Consider the following 6,000-nt stretch of genomic DNA (forward strand, 5'->3'; position numbering starts at 1 on the left):
TAAAAAGAATATTGTCAGTCTCGAACGCGAGTAGTTTGCTTGATCTCTTCTTTCCTTAGACACTACATCAACGAGGACAAGCTGTCGATAATTTTATTTATTTATTTTTTTATGTTTTTACTGGTTACCCCTCACAATAAACACTCCTCGCTTTTAAAATGCCTCTGTAACACTGTAACACAAGGGAAAGGAAAATAAATAAGCTTCCAAAACGCCTTTGTGGGTCAACAGAAAACTGTTGCAAGACACTGTAAAGACACTGTAAAGACTTACTTACCGAAAACCCCAATAACGTTTCCACGCTTAAAATCTAATGGTCGTACTGGTCCTGAACAAAAATCACGGCTATGAAAAACGCGACGGGCAAAAGCACACGAATGGTAGAGTGGTATATCCAGGGGGCGGTGCGGTGTTCACTTTTCGCTCTTAAAGACAGACAGACCAAGCATTACGCAGAACCTCGCTGTAATATAATCGTTGTTTGCTAACCAATGACAAAAAAAGAAAACACCACGTGGGCACAAAATGACTGCCTTTGATATTTTCCAGCCCACATCGAAATACCGCCCCTATTTTCCAGGATCACGGTAGTTCCTTTAATTCCCAGGACTGGAATATGACACTTTTCCCAGCAAGAGCTTCAAATGGAAATTTCCCAACCAGCAAATTAATTTGAAACCCGGAAACCAGCAAGTAAAAGGGATATCGTAATTAAATGCCAGCCAGAAATGGAAAGGGTGAAGAGCGATTTTTTTTTTGAGGAGCGGTCCGTTGGGTACTACTGAACGAAGGCTAACCGTTGTTGAATCAGTGGTTTACCCTTAATACTACAGATCGGTTAGCCCCCAAATTATGTTTCTTGCCTAGCTCGGGCTCTATTCACTCTGTTCTCTATCTAACAAATAGGCTTCAGTTCCCGTTTCAACAGGTCACATTTCTTAATAGTTACCAAGCGCGGTCGAAAGCCCGTGTCATTTTTTTTTTCTGCACGCAGTCCAGATGCTGCCTTTTTTGTATGGTCGAGGCTAACCCAACGTTGGCTATCTATAGTTTCCTATGCAGGCAAGAGGGGAAGGGGGCAGCAACACTTCTAGTCGATTCATGCAGTTGAGACAAATTTAGGCTTGGTAGGCCATTAGGCTTGCAAGTAGGGTCTAACCCCTTGTTGTGAATAATAGATTACTAATTCAAGCGCTTATCTAAAAAAGCTGTTGTACACTTTGCTGGGAATATACACGACAAATTTTTTTCAGCAAAGCAATGTTTGATCAAGCGAAGGTGGTAGAGCATCCAACCGTTGTGTAGCATGGCTCGACCCACGTCAGGGTCAATACATATTTGTTTTTTTATTATTATTATTATTATTATTATTATTATTATTATTATTATTATTATTATTATTATTATTATTATTTTCATCGTGGCATTTTGTTCATTGACATTTGTTCATTGACATTTGTTCATTCATTCATTCATTCATTCATTCATTCTTTCCATGAGAGGACGCAGTGGAAGTCTACTGTAAGTACGACGTCACGCAGAGATTTAATCTTTGTGGTTCCTTGAGGCGTCTGTAATCTCATTCAATATGACAGGGAATGAACGGCTCATGTTATTCTCACTTCTTTCTTTGCGATCTGGACAGTGTTTTTGAATATCGTAACTCGATACAAAATTACTGCATTACTCCTCATATAAGAAGATGGCGAGGATAAATTCGAATTAAATAAGTCTGTGGCCTGCCAGTGCTTATGTACGTACCGTTTAATGAGAGGTACCAAGCAATTGTTGATCATACCGATCAAAAAAAAAAAAAAAAAATATATATATATATATATAAATTCTTTCACAAGCATCCAATGCGTGTAGATGTTTTCTTCATGAAATTATATATCAAACACAAATGAAGACAAGACACTTTTTAAAGGAACACCTATATTTCGGTCTTCTTCAGGGTGAATGAAGAAAAACCGTTACACACAAATCTATACGTAGCCACCGAAATACGAAAATGCGCGCGACAACTATAACCGAAATTAACGGTAACAATTCAAGCATAAACATAACAAACGCGCGTGCCAAAATATAAAACAAACGCGTGCCTAACAATAGCACGCGCACAGAGAGTATATGAGTGACTAGGACAAATAAATGCTAAAATAAGGGGAAAATTACATACAAATTACCCACTAGAATATATAATAAGTAATTCGATAGAAAAAACAGAAATGTTTTGACCAGTCCCATGTAAACTTGATGGTATCATGAAACTGATTTATCCATTGCAGGAACTCCTGAAGTGATCGTTCTCCTGCCGTCCAAATCATGAAAATATCATCATTGTACATTGATATTTTCATGATTTGGACGGCAGGAGAACGATCACTTCAGGAGTTCCTGCAATGGATAAATCAGTTTCATGATACCATCAAGTTTACATGGGACTGGTCAAAACAGAACATTAACTATCTTGATGTACAAGTTATAAACAACAATGGTGTTCTTGAAACTGATTTGTATACTAAGTCAACTGATAAGCATCAGTACTTGTTCCATACTTCATGTCATCCTAAAGGGGTTAAACAAAGTATCCCATATGCACAGGCTCTTAGGCTCAGACGTATTTGTTCTACTTCTACTGCGTTTGAGCATAGGGCGGCTGATCTTAGAAAGTATTTAGTTTCCAGAGGTTATCAAGAAAATTTTGTTCGGGACCAAATACATAGGGCTCGGGTAATAGACCGGGGAGAGCTACTTGCACCCAGGCCACGAACAGCTAACAAACGTTTACCGTTTGTAGTTACGTATCATCCATGTCTTCCTAATATAGGGGGAATTCTAAGAGAGCTACATCCGCTTTTACACCTCTCCAGTAGGTGTAAGCAGGCCATTAAAGATTTGCCCCTGATGGCGTTTCGTCGTCTTAAGAGTTTGGGGGACTATCTGGTTCGCGCTAAATTACGACCTCTAGATAGGGGATCTGCGGGTATGCGAGGAACTCATAACTGTGCCAGTAACAGATGTGATGTTTGTAATTATCTCATTGTAGGTGATAGTTTCTCTAGCCATGTTACTAGTACAAGCTATACTATAAATCATAGTTTGGATTGCAATTCCAGGAATGTTGTTTATTTAATCAGTTGCAAGGTTTGTGGTGTCCAATATGTTGGCTCCACCACCACTAAGTTTAGGTTGAGGTTCAACAACCACAAGAGCCGTTTAAGAGCCCATTCCAAGATGTCTGCTGCCAATAAGGAGAGCGATGACCTTGTTTATAGACATTTTTATGGTCCTGGACATCACGGACTGCAGGATGTTAGCATCCAACTAATAGACAAGGTTAATGCGAGAGAAGATCTACTTGCAAAGGAGGGGCAGTAGGCATATCGGTTACGATCCTTGAAGCCGGATGGGCTCAATGAAGGCGATTTCTTTTTTAGCCAAAATAAGGGGGAACGTATCCGAAATTAGATTTCTGTTTTTTCTATCGAATTACTTATTATATATTCTAGTGGGTAATTTGTATGTAATTTTTCCCTTATTTTAGCATTTATTTGTCCTAGTCACTCATATACTCTCTGTGCGCGTGCTATTGTTAGGCACGCGCTTGTTTTATATTTTGGCACGCGCGTTTGTTATGTTTATGCTTGAATTGTTACCGTTAATTTCGGTTATAGTTGTCGCGCGCATTTTCGTATTTCGGTGGCTACGTATAGATTTGTGTGTAACGGTTTTTCTTCATTCACCCTGAAGAAGACCGACAAGTCGGTCGAAATATAGGTGTTCCTTTAAAAAGTGTCTTGTCTTCATTTGTGTTTGATATATATATATATATATATATATATATATATATATATATATATATATATATATATATATATATATATATACCTTTAATTATATAAAAGGGACGCGTCGGCAAAATACCAAGATTGTATGACGCTTTGCTTGGCCACGTACTTTGTTTTGTAATGAATCAACAAGATCGATTTGCGCGAATTTCGCTGCAATTGTATGGTGAAAAAAAATATTAGCCTGAATGTCGTACGATGCGTCCTGTGCACAAAGCTCGGAAACTAATCGCCATCCTTTTTGACCGGGCCTTTAGATCTACTAGTTGTACATTCACTTCCGGAACACAACACTCCCAGCTAATGTTTCTATTGTTTTGCGATAAGCCGCTGGCTTTTCAAATTTGGATAATAACTATCACTGTGTGGAAACGCGGGCACATATACAAGCATCTTGAAATGCGATCGCGTAATTATATTACGGCACTGTTTAGCGGGAACGAGAAGGAAGCGCGCCCTTCCAAAATTGTGATCGATCATGCCACAAAAGTCGCGTGGAAGTTCATTAGAGAAAAAAAAAAAAAGGAAGATGCGCAAAGCAAGAAATAAAAGGAAGCGATTGCTAAGAGCCGCTAATGAAAGCGAAGGCGGACAGATGCGAAGATAAAACCTGAGAGACGTATTCTTCTGCTCTGGAATTGGCGCGTGTTAATTATGCGAAATGGTAGGCATTGAAACAAAGGAAATACAAGGGACAGAACCAAGGTAAGTCTCGGTTAGTCAAGAAGACGTAAGTTATCACAGAAGAGCATTTGCCTAGACAACCACAATTTTGAATATTCACGCTTAACATAAACACGACCAACATGATCTTGCATTGTGCATCATCCGGGTTATTGTTCCGGGGGTAGGCGCCATAAAATTCATAGTGTAACAGAACGGCCCTTAAAATTTATACTCCTGAACTTACAATGAAATGGAACAAACCATACTCACCTTCAGAACAGGGGGCACGACAAATTCACTTTGTGCTCGAAATGTCCAAATTGTAGATGTATTTTCACACCAGATAAAACCATAATGAGGGGACTATATAGAACACTTTTATCACTGAGGTCAGTATTTTACAAAAAAGCAATAAAAAACATGCAACTATATAGCTGGTGAAGTAATGAAGGAAGTGACTATGAAGCAAACTCGTAAAAATAATTAACTGCAAAATAAAAAAATGCACAGCCAATGTCAAGGTTGATATCGGTGTCATGGTCTCGTGTAACAAAACAAATAACGCTAATACACCAACTCAGCCTTTAATTTTTTATCCATCAGAACGGCGGGTGTCCCACCTGATACGGTCTGATGTAACGTAAAAAACGCTAATACAGCAATTCAGCCTTTAATTTTTTATCCATCAGAACGGCGGGTGTCCCACCTGATACGGTCTGATGTAACGCAAAAAACGCTAATACAGCAACTCAGCCTTTAATTTTTTATCCATCAGAACGGCGGGTGTCCCACCTGATACGGTCTGATGTAACGTAAAAAACGCTAATACAGCAACTCAGCCTTTAATTTTTTATCCATCAGAACGGCGGGTGTCCCACCTGATACGGTCTGATGTAACGTAAAAAACGCTAATACAGCAACTCAGCCTTTAATTTTTTATCCATCAGAACGGCGGGTGTCCCACCTGATACGGTCTGATGTAACGTAAAAAACGCTAATACAGCAACTCAGCCTTTAATTTTTTATCCATCAGAACGGCGGGTGTCCCACCTGATACGGTCTGATGTAACGTAAAAAACGCTAATACAGCAACTCAGCCTTTAATTTTTTATCCATCAGAATGGCAGGTGACCCACCTGACACGGTCTGATGTAACGCAAAAAAACGCTAATACAGAAACACTGCCTTTAATTTTAAATGGTATGATGTGGCAATGCAGTCACCAGTGTAGCCAGGCATCGGTCAATTGATATCGATCAGAATGGTGGATACCCTCCCCCCCCCCCCCCTTCCCCCCTTACTTACACGCTCTAAAATAAAATGAAGTAATTTATTTCCACAAGACTGAAGGTTGTTTCTCCTTGTACAATTTACTATAGCATCGTTAATATGATGGAACAAGACAGAGGTATGCATATACATGTACATGTCTATTCTTTTCTTCTCACAACTCCTGCCGCGCGTGACTTGTAGTGCGTGTTTT

General features: G+C 39.3%; 1 protein-coding gene across 1 annotated transcript in view; it reads left to right on the forward strand.

The window, feature by feature from the left end:
* LOC146485730 (sushi, von Willebrand factor type A, EGF and pentraxin domain-containing protein 1-like) overlaps window positions 1-6,000 on the forward strand; it is a 112,778-nt gene that overhangs the window by 65,189 nt on the left and 41,589 nt on the right. The gene's annotated exons all lie outside the window — the stretch shown is intronic.

Source organism: Pavona decussata, unplaced genomic scaffold (assembly GCF_977016875.1).
Source record: "Pavona decussata unplaced genomic scaffold, jaPavDecu1.1 SCAFFOLD_25, whole genome shotgun sequence".
Classification (NCBI taxonomy): Eukaryota; Metazoa; Cnidaria; class Anthozoa; order Scleractinia; family Agariciidae; genus Pavona; species Pavona decussata.